The sequence below is a fragment of the Augochlora pura genome, chromosome 7 (genome assembly GCF_028453695.1).
Source record: "Augochlora pura isolate Apur16 chromosome 7, APUR_v2.2.1, whole genome shotgun sequence".
In the NCBI taxonomy this organism is placed as follows: domain Eukaryota; kingdom Metazoa; phylum Arthropoda; class Insecta; order Hymenoptera; family Halictidae; genus Augochlora; species Augochlora pura.
In genome coordinates, this window is record NC_135778.1 from 12,421,216 (window position 1) to 12,443,338 (window position 22,123).

The window sequence follows — 22,123 nt, forward strand, 5'->3', positions numbered from 1 at the left end:
TCCACCATTATATGAAAGTTCAAACCATACTAAACAATACACGACGCGCGAACAAAGCACAGCACAGAATCAGACAGAAGCTATGTCCGAGGATGGATGCAAAAATCCTGAAACATACTTGGACGAACACAATACGCGAGTTATATCCTACCTGTTGCTCCTCAAAATTACAGCTTACAAAGTTTATTAATACTGTGTATCTTCAAGTCACAGTCCTTTTAAGCGTGGGATGTCATAGTCTAATTTGCAAAACTCTGGTAAGCCTAATGTAAAATAATTGTCGTATTATGTTTCGGTAATCTTGTTACCCACTTTATGCGCATTTACCTGGTTGTCTTTAGATGAACCCTGTATTAACCTGAAGTCTTACATTAATATTCTTAAGTTGTTGCGTATCGAAATAGTTTGTTGCATTATTTTTCACGAATTTTGAAATAAATTCTAAGTTGGCCATCTTCGACTTTAAGACGACTGGTAGAAAACTGCAGGTAGATAAAGTATTAAATAAATGTATAGGGAATATAAATATAGGAAGATTGTTATTTAAGATTGAAAGGTAGGTTTAGATATAGGAAGATATATATATTTTTTTTTCAATATGATATACGTTCACATTATGTCTAACGCTGCGAAGCAGGCTCCCTTCTTAAGATCTCGATTCAGAGGAGAGGAAGATTGTTATTTAACAAAACATTCCGTAGGATTAGAAGCGCGGAGTTGCGAATAAATGGATGACGTTTAAAAGCGACAATTTTCTAGTCTCCTAGAGCGGAACCCTCCCTTAAGAGGTCGCTGCTGGAGAAACAGCGAAACGCTGAATAGACAAAAGACATTCTGCTCCCTGACCCGTGCGAAAGACTCGATCTTCCATTTCGAGGTGAACGATAGAAAGCGGGGGAAGCATCGCTAGGGAATCCGGGACCAGAGACGATTAAAGTTACACTTCGATCTGTAACCTCGGTCCTCCGACGGCGTGGGATCTCTTCTGGTGGCAACAACCTCGGATGGTGCCCTCTTTGCCAGCGAATACGTAGAGAGCGGGGACCGGTTGTGCGGCGACACTGCCAGCGCAGAGGCTATTACTCTGCGAAAACTTACTTTTCCCGAGGAAATTACTTTCGCGAAGTATCTTATTTCGTCGTCGGCAGCGCGCGGAAACCGACGATGCTGTTGTCGCCGCTCCCCCATTTTCCGCCGCGCTGCGCTGCCGCTGTTCGCAAACCCGCAACGCGCGCGGATGTGTATCGCGTGTACGCGTCCGCCGTCGATAATGCACTTCCCGATGTATTAGTGTTGATAGCCGCCGCGCATTAAGGCTGGCTAGACTACGAATCAAATCGAGACATCGTCACCCTTCTGTCTTATCGGGAAACCGGTGTTACGTCACCGCGTGGGTGACGGTTTTCTAATTGGTTCTTGGACGATGTTTATGACGATGGAGACTATGGTTGCCAGATTTCAGCTTTGACGAGTGGGGAAAGGTGATACGATGGGGCGATCCTCGCAGCCTTGTTTCTTAAGGTATGGTAAAGGGTGTCTCTATTGTACCGTATTTCTTAGCTGTGCACACGACTCTACGCGATGTCTACTGTTCGCTGTAATAATATGGCACAATTTCTGTCAAGGGTCGAGTATACCCTTTAATTCCTTGTCGTACCTTTTTCTGCTTAGTTACGATAATAAAAGCTTTCTCGATTGTAATTTCTCAGATGAGAAAGATAATTTATATATTTCGTGTTTGTCTATATTTACTTAAATGCTTAAATACTGATGACAAGAAGATATGATTTTATTCCGGTTGAAAAGAACGGAATAACATTCATATTTAACGGAATATTACTAGGAATTTCTACCGCGAGGCAGACCCGTCAAAGTACGGCAAGGGGATAAAACGCAATGGGGATAATTATAAGGATATTCATCTCGAATCTTTTTAGCAGTCGGCGTTCGTAATTGGGTGAAGTAAAAATACCCGGTAAAATTAAATCAATGTAGTAATATAAATGATCGTGATAATTTCGTTTTTAATACACCCATTAAATCTCGCAAATCTGTTAAAATGTCAAGAATGATATTATCTAAATGGACAATAACTGGATGGAAACGTGAAACGTTTCTGATACATTATTATTCCGTTTTTAGCATTTATTAAAGGTTGTTGCATGGAATTTGCATAATATTTCAGGTATTTCATTAAGAAAAAAAATGTACCAATGGTGCTACGCGCGAACGTAGATTCTGCGATTAAATGTTTAATAGTGGGTTTTCATTTTATGGGGATACCGCGGTTTTCTTTCGTAAAATACGACGTGGAATATTTTATAGATTAGCGATAACGAAATGAACTGTGCCGAAAAATGGGGAACTTATATGGAATCACCATTTTAATCAGCACATTTCACGGGGGATTTGCGATTTTTCGTTTAACGCGCATGAAACTTTTTTTTCTTCGATTTCTCGCGGATACATTCCAATTTTGTACTTGAACCATTTTTTCCCCCCCGGCTTAATGGATTTTTCGCCGTGGCAAAAAAATTCCGATCGAAATTCAGGGGATGCGGGCAAATTCGAAGTGCTCGTCACGAGCGAAACCAGAATATAGGTTAGGGGCGCTCTAATCGCGATACATTCAATTGTACCGTTATCGTGGCTTCGCATAATGTTGCATAATTTAAACGTTCGATCAGTTGCGCGACTATATTTCTGCTTCATTATGCAAGTAAGCCAGGTATTCTCACGCCGATATCGACAATCACTTTTCGGCTTCGATATCCGCCCGGCGGATTACAATCTTCTAATCGAGGATCCTCATCAACCGATTGTCAGATTTCAACAATCCAACCGATAACGTTTCATACGAGTATCTCCGTTCCACACAATATTGTGCGCGAATAATTATCAAACAATAATGGAGTCGTTCCTTTAATTACACATTATTTGAAATGTAAAACAACAAATATCTTTTATTCCATATGGTTCGTAAATAATACTCGAATTAATGTCGAGTTTATTACTGGGTTATACAGAGTGTGTCTAAAATCGTGCTACGATAACATTTTTTCATTTATGGTTCTATTTTCGAGGGAAATTAGGATGAGAAAATAATACTATTGAATAGAAGTCACATGGCGCGTCTGACCATGACAAACCAATTTTATTCATCGTCATAATACTAGAAGCCATTCTTAAAAAACAATGTTAGTATATTTTTTTATTTATCTCTGCATACAAAATCATCCCGTAGTCTCTAGTGCTACAATTTTGGATCTACCCTGTATAATAAATATATATATCGTGTGACGAATAACAAAATATACACACAGCGGAATTTAGATGTTTCGTATCGTCATTATTTTGTTAGGACAGCGTAAACTATTCAGCTCACCACTGTTGAACATAAAATAAAATTTTACACATTCTCATATACCTGCACACCACTCTCCCTGTCTCCTGCATAAAAAAAGTCATTATTAACATCACCGGTGTGAATTATACAAACGAGGCTATTCAGTTACTGCCTTTACTAAAAATTTAATTACAGCACGTTGCGCTAGTGTCCCAATTATGAAACACAAAAATCATACTATACGAATCTATACAATAAAAATGGCGCGCCGTTCCCAATTATAAAATATGAAAAATCATACTCCGATCCGTAATAAAGTACGACAAAGAATGCTGCGCCGTTCCCAATTATAAAACACGAGGATCGCACTTCGACCTCTAACAAAATTAAACGAGAAACGTCAGGCGACCCTTCGCTTTCAATCTTCTAAAGCAGCAAAAAAAAGGGATCGCACATTGTTACAACTGGCAGGACATTTGGAGAGTGGGACATGTGAAACCGTTCCAATACCGGCAGATAATATGTATATCTATCCACGTAGTGCCGTAATAAGCCCCCGCTCGCCCCGCCCGCGCTATATCTTAATTTATATCAGCCACTATCTTCCGTCCCTTCACATTCTTATCGACCTCCCCCCCTCCCCCCCCCCGACATTTCCCGTTCGAGCGAGAATTTGCAGTTTTAATTATCACGCTTAATACTTCACCGCTCCGGCTAAAAATTCGATTTTCAGCCGGAATAGTTTTAGCCTCCGCCCAGGGATTACCGCTCGTAATTCAGCTTGACGAGCGTCAGCGGAACCTGATACGGACCGGAATCACGCTTAATTCTTAAATTTCCCTGCTAATCCCGTTACCGAGCTGCCCATAGTCTCGATCGATCCGCCTCGATCCGATCCGATTCTATTCGATTCCGTTCGATTCGCTCCGATACGAGAGCTTGCCTCTGGCTGCGCTGCGAATATCGACGCGCGTACGGGAGCGAGGAGCAGATGGGAGGAGAGAGGCGGGTGTCTAACGGTCGGCTAGCAAGGTGGAAAAAATACAGAGAGAGAGAGAGAGAGATAGGAAGGAGGCGTAAATGAGAGAATCCGGAGTGACGGTTAACGAGAAGATAACAGGAACACGCGTGCCCGGGAACGCGGCGCGCCAGCAAAAAACGCTTGTCCCGGAGCTGGTTGGCACGCGACTACTCGTGTCCGCCACCCCAGCATTCTCTTGTCCCGTCCCGTCGTTCCCGGCCACCTAACGCCGTCTATCACTCCGCGTCTTAACTTTCCCGAAGCGAATAGACAGCGCGCGTGTCAGCGTCTCTACCGGTCTCGGTTCCCGTCTGCCCTCTTGTTGCGTCGGCCTCGCCGTCCTGCTCCGTCCGCGTCACTCCGCGCCACGACTTTTCCACACTTCTCGCACCTCTTTCATCCTTCAGTTCCTCTATCGCTCCTTCCACTCCTCTTTCGCTGCTCTCGCTCCTCTCTCGAGGCCTTTCCTCGCGAAGACAACGTTTTACATCTCGGCCCTTTATGACGCGACGTAAAAGGCAAATGACCCCGTCGTCACGCTCTTTCTCTCTCCTCGTCCAGCGTCGCCGTTCTCGGACAAAAAGAGAAACTGAATGGCCCGGGCTGGGGGGACGAGGGAGAAGCGTGAAAGAGGAAATGCCAGACCGGCGAAGGAAATAAAGCATTTCGCGAGAGGCGGCGTGGCAGGGCGGCCTGCGCGGCCACGCGCACGCCTGGGCATAATTTTCGTTTCTTCCGCGCCCGTATTTCCCGGAGACAATGCGACCCTGGAACCGCAATCCAGGGTGCAACCGACCCAGAGAACACGCTTGGGATTACTGTACCGCGATAGCTTGCGTTCTCGCTGCCTATTTGTCTTTGCGTCGTCGCGTCCGCGCTTCCGTCTACCTATGCGCTGCGAACACTCGAACGGTGTGAAACAAAGCTGCGCGCCCCCGGAATGATTTTCTTCCTTCGGGGTGGGGGCCTGGCTGATTGTGAGAGGCGGCGTTTCGACGTGAACTATGGAATCGGCGAGTACTTTTTACTACGGTGGATAGATCGGTCGAACTAGAACAGCTTCGTGGACTCCTTCTCGTTTTGTGCAGACGATCGAGGATAATTCGAAACTGTTGGTCGCGTATGAGTAATGTACAGTTACCCGATTTAATATTCGGACACCATGGTACTTGCGTCATTATTGCTCTATATATTTATTTGTAATAGTTCTATCGAATTTTCTGACCTGTTATAGTTTAACCCTCTTAATACCGAGCGAAAAAGCCTTTCACGGTGTTACTAGGGTTTGGAAAAAGGCTCATAAAAACCAAATGGAAAGCAATATTTACATAATTCAAAAAGCAGTGTATTAAGGACGAAATTGAGAATGAAACAGTGACGCCACTTTTTCTATATTTATTGGAAATTACATAAATAACAAACGTATAAGTATAAGGCATTTTTCGCCAGTGCAGCGCGGGCCGATATATCGACCCTCCGGCACTAAGAGGGTTAAAGTACATATCCTAGTTTACAAATATGTAACATCATTTATTTTATTTTTCATTACTATATACATAATGGATTATAAACGGAATTAGGTGCCAGTTTAATGTCGAAATGATATTCGGGCACCGGGACACATCTTACTTCTTATTCGCTTTAGAAGGTCAATAAATAGACTCTTCGTTTGCTTGTTTGTAAATATCAAGTGCTTGTCGCAGCTCAGTTGATTTCTGTGGATCAGTTTCCTGAGATATTGCACCATTTCTATACGAATTTGTGAAAATGGGTAGGAAAAATAAAAACACCTCATTTGACATCCGACAACTTGTAATATATCACCGAGAAAAAGTGCAATCATATCGAGAAATTGGAAAATTATTAATCTTAAATAAGATTACCGTCGCGGACATTATAAGACGTTATAAAGATGAAGATAGCATTGAATCTATCGCTGAAAAAGGACGACCGCGTCTGCTTAATGCTTGAAATTGTCTGAAAACCTTGTACTACATGAATTGCATCGTTTTAATGGAAATGTTTGAACTTTTGAACAGTTCATGTTTGACTTGTCTGGCTATAAATATGTATATGTCGCTGCAAATATTCGTATTTTACTTGTCTGTCTATAGGACGTATTTACTTGGTCAAACATAAATTGTCTTATTTCACTTGTCTGATCACATATTGTACCTATTTCATTTTGGTCTGTTCGTATGTTGTACGCTATTTCATTGATCATAAAATATTTTGCCGTCATGTTATCTACATCATTTATTTAACTTAAATAAGTAAAACATCCTTGTCTGATCATTGATTATATTTATTCCCTCTGTGAAAGCATATGCTGTCTGTATCTACTTTGTCTAACTTCTACATCTTGTGCCCCTTTTTCCACTAAACGAATCGCACTGAAATAATCTCAATATTCTCCATAAAAGGTGAATAGCAAATAAATTGGTTAAATAATTATTGAAATCAGTAATAGTTATATAATTATATAGTTATAATAAGTATAATAGTTAGTATCATAGTTATATAGTTAAGCAAATAACTATTAAATTCTATAATAATGTTATCAATTTGACCACACTCATCGTTGCTAATGCATTATTCAAGCTACCAAAGGGTGTCCCACAGTTATGGAAATTTATCAAAATTTCTCTCCGATATAAGTGTTTTTAATGACATTTAATTTCAGCATCGCCTTTTGAGCCGATATTCGCTAATTTATTAAAAACCATTTCGCAGTATATTAATAATTACGAAATTGGAAAGCGATGTATTAATTCACAAGTTATAACTGTTTCGTCGTCAAATCTAATTAACGAGTTGATCACCGACGGGAAAGTATATGCTTATGTACAGGGTGTATCAAAATTATTGTAACTCCGGAGAATAAGTTACTCGACTCTTCACACTAGCTATTTGATATTTTATTAAAAGTACATATGTATTATGTAACTATTAATTACCGTATACATAACAACGATACAGACTCATTTAGACCCATTCTTATGGTGGAAATTAATTCTTTACTTCTAAATTTGTTGTAAAATATCTTCATAACGATCTAAATGAACATCTAAGCATGTACCATCGGTGGTACACGTGGCATAAAACGTATTAACCCCTTGCGTTATTTTGACGAGTCTGGTTCGTCACAGAGATTTTTATTAATATTTTATTAAGTATAAATGTTATTCCATTCATTGAAGCCAGAATAAAATTCTGTCCTCTTGTCTTCGGTATTTAATCGTTTAAGTAAATGTAGACAACAGCAATAAATATTTTTCCTTTTCCTTCTAAAAAATTATTATAGTAGAAAAAGTGCTCATCCTTGTAACTATGAAGAATATAGTACGGCAAGAGGTTAACCCTTTGCACTCGGAACCATTTTAAGCTTAGATCCAAAATTACTATATTGACCAGCTGTAGAATAGTACTTAGTATAGTTTATGCATGTGAAATTGAGTCTTGTGACTCGTAAAACTGTCACACTTTTAACAGGAGGGTCTTTAATAATGTCAACATTATTTAGTTAATTATGTAATAATTTTCATTGGCGCTTCGGAGGCGCCACTCGAGTGCAAAGAGTTAATAACTCGTAAACAAAGTCGCGGATTACATTTTCGCCAAGGATGAAGTTACTCAGGAACCCCTCATTTCGTGGAGTTACAATAATTTTGACACACCCTGTATAGGTTAATGTAAAAGGTGTCGGAAAATTCTATTGGTTAAATGAATCCAATCTGCTGTAACGCGAGGGGATAAAATCAACTTTCGTCGTTCAAAGCTCTCCAGCCCCTAACCGACATTCGCATATCGATTCCCTATGGAATCCCTTTGGCTGAGATTGCAACGATCTCCACTTGAATGGTTGAACCGAACAACGGAAGATGGGAAAGTTTAGAAGCCATGTAGTACCTGCGGTCAGGGCCTGGGTTTCTTGTTAAATTTCTAACACTGGAAACTTTTTCTATTATTAAATTTGCAAACTGGCACAATATCCGGGGATTTCTCTAACCGGAAACCTTTCGCGATACGTGCTCATTCCAAATTCAATTGTTCCACGATCTACAGATTTAATTGAATAATTTACTACGCGTATAGTATACACGCGACGAATACAATTATATTTTAATCCTTTGCGGTCGACGTCCCCGCAGCGGGGACATTTTGAAATCGTCATAAAAATCGATGTCCCTGCAACGGAAACCTTCGAAAATCACAACAATGACAAAACGCTATCATCTCCTATGTCTCGTGACCATTTTCAACAAATTTTCTGCGTTCTGATTAGTTAGTGCCGACCGTATTGACCGGTAGCAGCCATCTATTGACTTTAAATTCTGTAAAAAGAATAATTGCTTAACGCTAGATCTACTCCGACCTGCAAAGGTAATACTTTGCGTACTAGTCCCTTTAAGATCGATATTCAATAGTTAGAAATTCAATAAAATTCTTCGAAAGTGACAGCATTTTCATACATAATACAATATTGAAGTAACGAAGGAAACGAAAGGGACCATTTTGTTCTAGTTCCGATAAAGGAGGACTCATCAGTAAGGCTATCTATCGGGCCCTACATCAAGGACGATGTACACGGTGTCCAAAAATTATGGTACCTCCGTGAAATGAGGGTAAAAAATAAGAGATCATTTCAAGTAATTTTTTCCTTAGCGAAAATACAATTCGCAGCTTTGTCTACGAGTTATTAGCGAGAAAAACTGACCAATGAAACGCAAGCTTGACTGACGTTAGGTGTCTGAACCAATGAGCGGACGAAGCCCAGTTCAACTCATTGACTCGGTGATCAATGAGAGATGAGATCAGCTGGCGCAAGGCGGCCAAGTCAATGAGCTGAACTGGGCTTCGCTCGCTCATTGGATCACCTACCTCACGCTAGACGATCTCGCCTCTCATTGGTCGCTGTTGTTATTCGTTAATAACTTGTAAACGAAACCGCGGATTGAATTTTCATTAAGAAAAAAGTTGCTTGAAATGACCTCAGGAACCCCTCATTTCCCAGAAATATCATAATTTTTGTCTTGTATACAAATCTGTGACGGATTAAGGTTACATAGCCGGAGGTAGCCACTATAATGTAACCATCGTCATCGAAAATTGTTATTTAAAAGAAAATTATCAAGCTTCCTCTTGCATGCAGCGTAACGATAAAGAGTTTATTAAGAAACTTGCGGTAATCAAACTATTAAATAGCAAGACTAAAATTTTATTTATAATAAAAAAACGCTACAGAGCATACTGTTAACTATATGAAACTGTTCCCGATCTTTCAAACGAAGAATTAAAATTTTGCGATCGATCGATAGTTTCGATGACCAAAAAACCACTTGAACAATGTTTATCTAAGACGAATATCGCTCTCGAGGAACACGACGGTGCCCAGAAACTCGAGCATACCTGACTCGATTGAAATGATTTCGTTATTGGTTATTTCTAAGTTACGGAATAGCGTAACACGTCGTTATCGGAGAAATTTTCTGTTAAATTGAATAACTTCGGCAAACTGTCGGTAGACAGACGAAGAGGCGTTCAGCTTCGCGAAGTTCCAAGATGAATCTACTGGGAACAGTTCGCCGGTACTTTCGTCAAATTTCTAGGCGGGCGCGATACGATCTCGCTCCATTTTCGTATTAAATCAGGCATACCTTTGCACGCGCCGCTCCTCGCCGGGCCCGTGCGCCCTCTTTCGCCTCTCTCCCCACCGCCCCCCCTCGCCCACACCTGACTGTCTCAGAATTCCTAAACGAAATATTATACCAGCGGAGAAAACAGCCATAAGACAGCCGGATATGCGCGCGAACCTGTGTTTTATTGCCGGGCAAGGTTGAATAAATATGCGGACGCCTCCGCCACGACCTTCTACCCGGGGCTGTAAAAATGATAAAGAAGGGTATCGGCTGCCCGGCCACACCGAAATCTACGAATACCTATGGAAACGTCCTGTCGTGAACGCAGTTCTCTTCCGCTTGGGTTCAATGCGGACCCCATTCCCTCTGTCACAACCATTTTCGGAGGTCTTATCGCATCATTTCGGCCCTGAGCTATCTTCGTTCCGCGTCGCTGCCGATAACCTCGACAAATTCAGTCATACTTGGCTCCCTCGTTCGTGCTACTGTAACCACCTGTGCCCACGCAAACAAAAAGTATTCGATCAAGCAATTTCAGCGTCTATCGTGATTAGCACTAGATTCACCAGATCAGCCAAAATGACTGGTTGAGAAATTTCAATTGAAAATTCCTACTGCATCTAACATTTTCTTTCCGAAATAATAGCATGACCCTTGTAGCCATAACTAAAGAATCAGTTTTATGAACTTTTATTAATTTACATTTATTCGTAACAAATATTAGGTTGGGGAGAAAGAAATACATTATTTTTACGTGAACTTCAAGACTTTATTTAACATGTTTCCGATTATCCGATTTAAATGAAATATGCACCGTTTTGTTCTATAATTTGTTATCATTTTAAAGGTACCTTCATAATGCCTCTCTTGTAGAAGTCTTGGCTCCTATTAGCGAAATTTACCAGAAATTGGTGTCATCTATATTTGGGTGATGCGGCGCTCAGCGTGTTAACTGCAGTACGACTCATAGGACCTCCCTAATAGGATCAGAAACTTCCGTTCATTGTATTGTCTTTATTTACTGCCGTTCCTAGACTTTGATAATAGACGAATTCAATTTGAATTCGATTTAGAAGAAATTAATAATATTCGTATATAGTTGATCTTGCGTGGAATCTTTGTCACGAGTCTGATTTGTTATCATAGTGCAAGGGGTTAAAACAAACTGAGAAACTCCTATGAACGTTGATCTATCATATTCTATATTAATTATGTTCTAAGCCCAGATTTCAGAATTTAACCCTTTCGGAACGAGTGCTCTGTCCGACGTGACACTCTCGCTGTATGAGGCGGTGCGCCGAAAATTCGCACGTGGTAAATCATCCTCCTTAAGATTTTCCTAAGCGTTAAATAAAAACTGTGTGTGATAAAATAATGTTTTTTAACAAAACGTGTTATTCGTAGTTTTAATATCAGAAGATACTTATATAAAATTCTGTTTATACCGGTAATCACATGGACGTCGGATATATCCGGAACTTGTACCGATAGGGTTAAATCTCTAGATCTGAAAAACCGTAAAATTAATTAATCATACTTATAAAGAAGATTTTTAGCTTTGTCATCTAGTTCCATATTATCGATCTCCACATTACCCTCTACTATTGGGTTGGGGAATAAGTTTGTAGCGTTTTTATATTTTCTTTTATTTTACAACGAGTTGTCGCTGTTTGACAGAATGTATAATGTTCATTCGATAGAGTTGTTTCTGCTCTATAAAACTGTGCTAATAGTTATAACAATAAATTAATCCATTATTTATTATTTTATTTATTAAGTGAAAGTAATAAATAAATAAAGGAATAAAAAATTAAATGACTCTAAAAGACGATTAGCACAGTTTTGTAGAGCAGAAACAGCTCCATGGAATGAATATTATACACTTTGTAAAACAGCAATAAATCGTTGTAAAATAAAAGAAAATATAGAAACGCTACGAACTTTTTCCTCAACCCAATATTTACCACGAAAACAACCTAATATCTCCAGTGTCGTGTACAGCTGTCTCTCGCGATCGATTTCTGACCGATTCCACGATCCACGGCAACTAAAACCGTCACGTGTGTCTGTTTCCAGGGTGCTCGGCCGTCGTAACATGCAGTGAAACGTACCGCTCGCAAGCAACACGGGTACGTATCCTCTTCTTTCACGATTGAATTTCCCTTGTGCCCTTTCGCGAGCACACACACGAGAGTCACGCTTTGGCCAGCGTCCACGCGTGGAAATCGAGTTCCCGGTGGTATCGTCCGATCGGCTTAGGAGTCACTAAGCCCGAACGAGGATCTCGAAGTTATACAAAAATCCGTGGGAAACTCCCGCGTCGGGAGGACGATTCACGAGAAAATACAGAGCGCACGATCCGGCGACGTGTACCGACGGCGGATGCGGCGCCGCGTTCGCCCCTCATGAATTTCATAAACTTTCATCCGTCCTGTACAATTGAAGTTTCACGAGGCCCGCGAAAATTGGCGTGATTCGCCGATCTCCCGGATCCCCCCCTCCCGCACCCGACCAAATCGAAATCTAAGCCGCGGCGTCGATATACGGTGGCTCGTACGATAAATTCCGCTCGGTTTTACCCGCCGGAAAATGGGGTTACGAGATGCGGCCGCCGCGACCGACCGATCCAATCAACTTAGCTAAGAGACTTATGACAGGAATTCCCTGGAACGAGGTGAAAGCGCGCAGCTACCTTTGGGCAACGAGGAAACCGGCGCGGCGGACGATCCTCGTTCGGACGATTCCTCGCTGGCGCACCTTTGTTCCACCGTCTTTAAACTATATTCTTAATCGAATTCCGAAGGTTTTATCTACGCCGGGAGTGCATTATCGAGCGGAGCAATAATACTAAATTTTATTCGACCGTACTACCCGGCACCGGCACCGCGATCCTAAGGTCTTATCAATCTAATTTCAACATGCCTCAGCCATAAACGCAGATCGTTGCGCTGGGCGCAAAGACAGTAACGTGATCCGTGCAAGGAAAATTGGTACTTTGCCGTCAATTGGCTTGACGGAAATGGCCCCTCGAAAATTCCTTACAATTAGACCGCGGTTGTTGCATACTTACGCTGAAAGTTAGCCCTGTGCACTCTAGTGGAGACTCAACGGCGCCATTATAATTGTTGTAGCATGTTCCAAAATTATTTTTATAGATATCGTCGAAGATTAGATTTAAAAATTGTTAAAAGTGTAACTGTTATAAGAGTCACGAGACTTAATTTCATATGCATAGAATGAATTTTGTTATATAAAATGGAAATACTTGAAGCCAGAAATTTTAAATTTCCAGTTGAAATGGCTTCGAGTGCAAAGAGTTAATAGATCGAATGCAAAATGTTGAAAACATTTACAGAATTTAACAATGACCCTGTGTGACGTTTAACTCGTCGAACTGATTAGAAAAGCAAATAGTTGTTAACAGAACCCTTATATTATGCATTTAATCTTCTTATTCTGTATAAAAATTCCCATCACTTGTTTTAATTAAATTCTGTGGTCCACGCAATTGTTACAAGTCATAACTCCGTTATTATTGAATTTATAAAAAAATGCCAAAGGAGAAAGATAAATGGTTCGAGGAGCACTACATCTGTAGGCCCTTAAACTTTTTTTAGATGCAGCAATGCATGTACAATTAACAATATACATAACACTGTAGTTAGACTGTCGATATTTATGTAAATTCTCATTTTTATATGTCACGTGGGAGGATCAGAATAAAAGAAAAGTTTCCTTCGTTAACAAGCAGATTAAACATTGTAAAAGGAAAATGAGAATGCTATTAGATATTGTTAATTTATACGTTTTCTTAAATGTAAGCGTGTCATAAATGCATAAAGATCCACAGTCTAATCATAAAGAATTGTCGATACAGGGTGCCGACAAGAGACAAAGCGGTTGATGACCTAGTTAGGGCGATACAGGAGACATTGACCTTGATGTTACTAAAGCTGAGATTAATGTTCCATGTATTGTCGCTCCATTGCAGATTAACATTGATACACAAGTTGCGTAGTGAAACAAAAAATCGCCTTGCATCTTTTATGCGCAATGTGTTTATTTACAAATAAATTGCTATGCGCAATGAAAAATTGATTAAAGAATCGTTAGCTGTGTATCATTTAATAGACCCATTCCACGTTGATTTCTTTATACAATACATTACTTCTTATACAATACTTCTTACACAATACAATCAGCAAATGAACTGGCTGCTATAGTGTAAGAATTTAAAATGAAATGAAAATGAAAATTAATGAAGAACAAGTAAAATAGTAATATTATAAATCAGGTGGAATTTAATTCCGGCATGAAACTCGTCCGAAAACTTTTAAAAAATTATATTACGTACTCTTAAGATGACTTTTTCCTTTCAGAGTTGTAGAAATTGTAAAACTATTTTCATGAGAAATTATTTGACAAACTCCTCCATTTACCATATATTATATGGCAACTCATATCAAGTTTTAATAACTATGTATATGCTCATTCGAGACATACATTAGGTTGGAAACTATGAAACGGGCGTTCTTGTATAGTCTGTGTTCAGCTGCGGCGCCCGTTTCATAGTTTCCAGCCTAACATTTTCCATATATGTTATTTACAAATTACCATCACACTGTCTAGAGTAACGAAATAAAATTGAATAATAAATATTATTAAATGTATGAAAAATGTATTACATTCTTTCACTTCGCGAACAGGACTTTCCGGTAGACCTAATGGAATAGAAATTGTACCAAGTTCGAACAGCTCGTCATCGTCGTAAAGCAGTATGCATTAGCGGCATGTGGGACTGCGGTAGTAACAACGTCAGAAGTTAAAGCCATTCATTTTTGCAAACGTTCACGCGGCACGCTGTGTAGAATCAGCCCCAACACGGATGACCATTAGTTTCCCGACACCGTGTACCGTCCTATCGGGCATCTTCCTCTTTATCTGTACGGTGCCCTCTATCTCCGCCACGCTCCGTGTAAAATGCATCCCCCTTTATAACAATAATGACCCTCCACCCTCAGTTCCCTCGCTGAATCATTCATGTCGTCGAGGGGGTCAAGTCTGCGGAGTGTTCGTCAGCTACCCTGCGATTACCGTGCATTAGTCAAGGCAACTTCGCGTCCCTGAAGAGGAGAGAAGTGGCCTTCCGCAGAACGGGGAAGCCTCGGCGGCACCGTCCTGCTGCCTCCATGTATTTCATTGTCGTTCTTCCACTTTCTTTCCCGCGGTAATAGAAACACGGTTACACAGGCCGATCCTTCTCCCGTCGTGGGACTTGACATTGCGATGCCTCTTCCGGGACGCTTCGGTCTTCGATTCGGTCCACACGAACCGTGGACCCTCTTTCGCTTTTATTCGCTCGCTTTTTCACTTCATTAGATACATTACACAATCGTTAGATACACTGAATTATATCCACAGGTATAATCCTCTCGGTACGAGCACTCTGTCCCCCCTGGCAGTCTCGTTGTACGAGACGCCGCGTCAATAATTCGCACATAGTTGGTCATCTTTTATATTGTTGAAGAGCAATACGTAGATCGTATCGCCATTTCTGTAATAGTCGTCACGGTAGATTGTGGCCCCTCTCATATTAGACGCTCAGTGGAGGGTCACCTTTTCTTTTAATCAGTTCGCTTGTAACTACGCCGATGATCGTATGTCTAGACGTAACCTTTAATAGTACAGACACGTGTTTTATTCACACACCCTGCACTTATTCTCGCTGAAATATATAAAGATTGCCCTAAGCACTAAGTAAAAACTGTGCTTAACCCTTTGTACTCGAAGCCACATTAATTGTAAATCTAAAACAATTTTTCTGACTCACAGTATTTTTATTTTCAAAAATTATATGATGTTATTAAAGAAAATATTAAGGACAAATAAGTGCTAATCAACGCAGCGTGAAGGTAATCGTAGTGCAAGGGGTTACATAACCCCTTGACATAACCTTGTACAGCTTTTAAAACGCAATAATTGTTTTAAATCTGCAATAAATTCTTTGAATTTTTGGGGATGTTAAAGAGTTTACTGTGTAATTACTAAAATCCTTTCTTTTTGCTTTTGCTATTACTTGGAGTAGCAAAACAAAATTAACAATAATTATTGTATAAAATAAAACAATTTTTAAAAAACAATTTTTCAAAAGTTATTACATCTTAAAATCGTTAGATTTTGTCCATTAGTTTAAAGTTGTATAAATAATTTCTCTAAAATTTTGCTGTATAATTTTGATACTGTTATTACTAAAAGATAATGCATAGAAAAAGAAATAAGCTCACATTTGGTACTACAAATGTTTTAGTAATCATTCTCGAATTAAAATTAACAGTTGGGAATTTCATTCTATAAATAATTAACGGTTTATCGAATGCCGATTAATATAATTTTTAATTGCTATAAGTGGAAATAGATTATTTTCATTTTCAATAAATTTGTAAAGAAAGAAATGCTAATTTTGCTCATTTCTGCCATTTCTGGACCAATTTTTAGTGTTTCGGGATAACTATTCGTAATTTTTGAAGTCATACAAATTATCCAAAGTCGATTAGTTTCAAAAATTGCAGAACAATTCCCGCTACAGAATAATGTATCAAGAACCGTCAATTCGCTCTAGCATGTTCTAATTCACTATAGTGTTCAAATTCACTCTAGTCTTCAAACTCAATAGCTAACAATTAAATACGTCTGATCAACGACTGCCGAAATCACGGGCCGGATGGATGAAACCATCGCGAAACAGCTTAATTCAATGAAATAATCGATGAAGTTGCTTCTAAAAACTTCCCCCTTGCGCAACCAAAATCTAAAGCAAGGGGGAAGCTACTACAATTAATCAAGCAGACGCCCCCGGGAGAACAGATTTGTCGGCTTAATTATTCGTAGATTCGTTCGCAGGGTAGAAAACAAGGAATCGGGAGCGAGGGGCGGTTGTTAATGGTATTAGAGCGAATTGACGCGTTTCCATTAGCCCCCGAAGATCGTGCATTAGCCTCGAAGATCGTGCATTAGCCGGTCGATTCAACGTAGCCATCGTTGAAAAGGATTTTTTCCGTGAATTGACCCTCTTCGACGAGAAACTTCCGTAATTCGCTAACACATTTGCAACGGACTTATCCTTGATCTCGCTTCCGCGAACTTTCCCCTGTATCCGGCCGGCGGACTTGATCTCGGGAAGAGTGCAGAAGGCGAGCCAGCGAACGGCGAGTCGGGAACGGGGAGGGTGGAAGAAAGTGAAGCATTTAATCGGCTTGTATTCTCTCTGCCCTCTACTCCTCCCTCTCACTATTTCTCTCTCTCTCTGTCACTATCTCTCTCTTTCTCCATCTCGCACGGGATACGGCTAGTTGTATTCTCGTTTCGCTATTCGTAGTTCAGTTCCGGCAAATAGTTCATAGTATGATTATTTTACCTCCGCTCGAAAATGTTTCTCTTGGAGGCAGCGCGATTTTCCACCGGCAGCAGCGAGCTCCGTGTTCCTTAGAAATAATATTCAGAACAGAAACGAAATGTGCGTTTCTTAGCGGGACTGCGATTCACGTTCAATCTGCAACATGTTGCTAAAACTTGTAACAGAGCGAACAGGAGAAATTCATTTCCAGCGCGAAATAATTGAAACGCTTTGCGTAACGAGAAAATCCGTCGCTCGTGCACATCTTTCGTGCTCGACGTAAAATTCTATCGTAATTACTGGACGTTTAGCATGGTCGCTGTTTGAATAAGGTTTGTACTAAATAAAAAACAATGGGCTTGTTGCGAGTAATAATAGACAATGATTTTTTAGGATTACGCATAATGTAAGAACATTAATCTCTAATAACATATCCGTTGCTTCGGTTTTTATAATGACAAAATCTCTTCGATTTTCATTTTATTCTCGTGTGAATGGTCTCGGTTAAAATTCTCTATGCAAGAAGAAGGAGAAGAAGAAGAAGAAGAAGCTGTGAACGCCGTCGCGACGTTGAAAAGTGGTAAAATTGTAGCAAAGGGTAACCGGTGTGGAGCTTTATCGTGCGAGATATTTCCCGGCAATACTAGCTGCCGATTTCTGGTCCCGAGAACGGCCGAGTGTAGTCCCGGTGGCTTTTCAGGCGGGCGGGTTCTTTGTATCGCGGCGGCGTGCTGCGAAGTTCCCAGGATTTCTTGCGGGCGCAGTGATACGCAATCTTGACCGTATAAATCGTTCGTATCCCTTTGGCTCTGTACGGTGCGGCGTGGCCCGGGGCGTGGCTACGGGAGCCGAGGAAATACGGTCGAACGATGGTACCGCATGGAAACGTTCTTTTAGAGGGGGCCACAATTGGAACGGAGCTGTGCGGAGCCATCGACAGGGATCGCCGCGGTACGTGGCAGACGGTTGCGCGTCGTTTCCTACAAACGATCCGCGGGCGAGACGCGTTGTTTCGCGATGAAAATCTCGATGGTATCGTTCGGCCCGATGACTGGGTATCAGAAATAATAAGGCCACGTCGGTGCCGCGCGGGATTTCCTCCGGGGAATCGGCCCGTTCTTTCGCGGACCGATAACGACCCTCCCTTGTGACCAGAAATACGAACAACACGGGAGTACTTGGCCGAGTTTTCCGATCGGCTCCCTGTTAACCTTATCCGGCCTTCTTCTGCCGCGCTCCGGTGACCATTGACATTTTCTAGTAGATACAGTGCATCCGTAGACGGTCTTGACACGTCCACTGCCCAAGAACAAGTCCCGAGATCTCGCAAATTCAAAGAACAAAAGTTGGAAAAGTAACAGTTGTCACTGTTGGGACGTCACAGCGCCGTCAGTTATAGCGACGAATTTTGACGCTATACAGTTACTCGATTTAATATTCGGACACCATGGTACTTGCGTCATTGTTGCTCTATATATTTATTTGAAATAGTTATACCGAATTTTCTGATCTGTTATAGTTTAAAGTATATATCCTAGTTCTCAAATATGTAAAATTATTTACTTTATTTTTCGTTGTTACATACATAATGAATTATAAACGGAATTAGGCCCCGTTTTAATGTCGAAATAATGTTCGGACACCAGGATACATCTTACTTTTTGTTCGCTTTAGAAGGTCAATAAATAGACTCTTCGTTTGCTTGTTTGTAAACATCAAGTGCTTGCCGCAGCTCAGTTGATTCCTGTGGATCAGTTTCCTGAGATATTTAATGGTTTCTATACGAATTTGTGAAAATGGGTAGGAAAAATAAAAATACCTTATTTGACATCCGACAACTTGTAATATATTATCGAGAAATTGGAAAATTATTAATCTTAAATAAGAGTACCGTCGCGGACATTATAAGACGATATAAAAATGAAGATCGCAGTGAATCTGTCGCTCAAAAAAACGACCGCGTCTTCTTGATGCTCGTGAAAAGCGATCAATTATTCGGAAAATTAAACTGCATCCGGGTTTGAGTGCTCCTACTTTGACTGCAGAATTATATGAAGAAATTGGGAAGAAAGTACACGTGGATACAGTTCGCAATGCCTTAAAAGAAGCAGGTTATAATGGTACAGTAGCTAGGAAAAAGCCATATATAAATAAATTAAATCGCAAGAGACGTTTAACATTCACTAAGGCATTTATTTCAAAAACACAATCATGGTGGAATGATGTGATCTTGGTCAAAAATATTTATTTAGCCTGGTACTATGTTACACCTTTGCTCGGGAGGTCTAAGCTCCTCGGATTCTATGACAACTCTGATGTTCTAAAAACAGGTTCTCTCTAAAAGTAAACTGTTGCCCCTCTCACGCATTTCTAATACTCGCTGATTGGTTTTTCTTGATTTTGATAATAACCAATCAGCGAGTCTGTTTCAAAGAAGGCACCCTTCCTTTGCGCCTTAGCGTGTCTTTTTGGGAGGTTGCTAGTGTATGGAAGGTGGGAGCGACAGCAATAGTTTAGCTAAGACGGGGAAATTCCACCAGGTGTGATTTCGGCGTGCTCACTGTTATAAACTAATGTCGGACTTACCCTTCGGAACTTTCCCTTTTTTATGACATGACTTGGCTATAGAGGCCGAGAAAAGCGAAATCCTAAAGTTAACTCCTTGCACTATAATAACGAGTCAGACTCGTGATAAAGATTTTATGCACGATCTAGTAAATAGGAATATTTTTAACCTCTTGCCGTATCATTTTCTCCATAGTTACAATGCTAAGTACTATTTTGGTTATAATACTTTCTTAGGAGAAAAAAATAATTTATATTTATTGTGTGTCTACTTTTACCAAAGTGATAAAATATTGATTGCAAGAAAATAGAGATTTAATCCGATTTAAAAGAATTGTCTAATGCTATTAAAGAAAGTATTAAGACCGAATAAATGTTAATCAACACAGCGTGAATGGAATCATAACGCAAGAGGCTTAGCAATAAGTAAGCAGTAATGTCAATTGAGTAACGACATCGTAATGTCGATGTGTAATCGTCATAACAGTATAGATCAATTTCTTATCTCGTCGAAATTTTAAAAGCTGTGTACACCACTGTCTACGTGTTATTTTGTACAAAGTGGCTAGTGAACGTTTATATTTAGCCCCTTGTGAATGCTGCAAAAGGCAGACAGAAATCCAGACTAATGGTACTATGAAATTAGTTATTCGATGAAACAAAAACACTCGCTTTCCATAAATACGGTGGCTTATCAGATTTGCTTATCAGAAATGTCTAATTTGGTCAAACTGGTAAAATTTGGCTAAACTTTGAATTAGAGATGTCAAAGATTTGAGTAACAACGACATTATATTAACAGTATGGGTATACAGTGACAAACAAAAGTATATATTCGTACCACTTTTACGCAATACTTTCATTAAAACCGGACTAAATCAGTTAAATTTTAGAGATGTTAAATAGTTTACTGTGCAATGACTAAAGTCCTTTCTTTATATTTTCGCTATTACTTGGTGTAACCGAAGATAAAATAATAATAATCATTCTACAGTATACTAAAGTCTCACCTACATCTCTAAACGGATGCAAGTTATGTAATGTAGCTTTTGAAAAGTTACTACGTTCCAAAATGTTTACTGATACTTTCGCTTGACACTGTAATTAGGCTGATAATTGGATACAGATTGAGAATCCGCTTGAAAATATAGTTCATTTGCGGAATATGCCTGTCTAAGCGAGAATTGGAGAAGTTCTACGGTTGGCCGCGATCGTGTAAATGGCGCGAGGGGGGGGGGGGTGTATGAAAGTTGTCTTTGACAGAAGTGAAACATGCAGATACCACCGAGTATATACATATGTAGCAGCGATGGCAGCGTATATAAATACTAGGCGGCGGGGAAGTGTTTAATGTCGATCGACGAATGTGGGACGCTCGCGGATTACACAGTCTCTGTTCCATTTGTTTTCACTCTGTGTTGACATCGATCTTTTTAGCTCACAATAAGAAATAATGTTTCGCGACAGAAAAATAGTACACAAAGATAAATTAATTCTGCCATTCATAAATATTTGTGCGCCGACTACAATTATAGATAAAAAGATATACGAGGCTCTGTTTAGCATTGAGCTTATACGAATATACATTTATCTGAAATATTTAGTCGACTTATTTCTTTAGTTTTTACACGAATAAATTCATCGATTAATTCTTTACTCTTTATTCGAATAAATTGGTCGATTATTTCATTATTCTTTATTCGAATAAATTCGTCGATTAATACTTTATTTTTTATTTGATTAAATTGGTCGATTATTTCTTTATTCTTTATTCGAATAAATACGTCGATTAATTCTTTATTCTTCATTCGAATAAGTTCGTCGATTATTTCTTCAGTCTTTACTCAAATAAATTAATCGAATAATTCTTGATTTTCTTTCGAATAAATTAGTCGAACAATTCTTCATTTTTTTATTCGAATAAATTAGACTCGTGATTGCTTCATGCTAGAACCAGACAGTATATCTCGTGACCAAATTGAAATAACCCCTTCGTACCATCGCAAATCACACAATCGCACTGCATAAGATATTCAAACTGTTTGCGATCCGTATTATAATGTCTGTTGGAGGTATCGATATAAATATAAGACGGTAAAAAGCTAAAAGTAATCTTGCATTAACCCAGCAAACCGCCAGAAAAACTAAAATAAAATGGT

General features: G+C 39.8%; 1 protein-coding gene across 1 annotated transcript in view; it reads left to right on the forward strand.

Annotated features, from left to right (window-relative positions):
* The window catches only part of Ddr (discoidin domain-containing receptor 2), a 385,161-nt gene that overhangs the window by 33,697 nt on the left and 329,341 nt on the right, over nt 1-22,123 (forward strand). Inside the window, exon 2 of the mRNA XM_078185212.1 lies at nt 12,083-12,135. The gene's annotated coding sequence lies outside the window, so the exon portion shown is untranslated. The remainder of the gene's footprint in view (nt 1-12,082; nt 12,136-22,123) is intronic.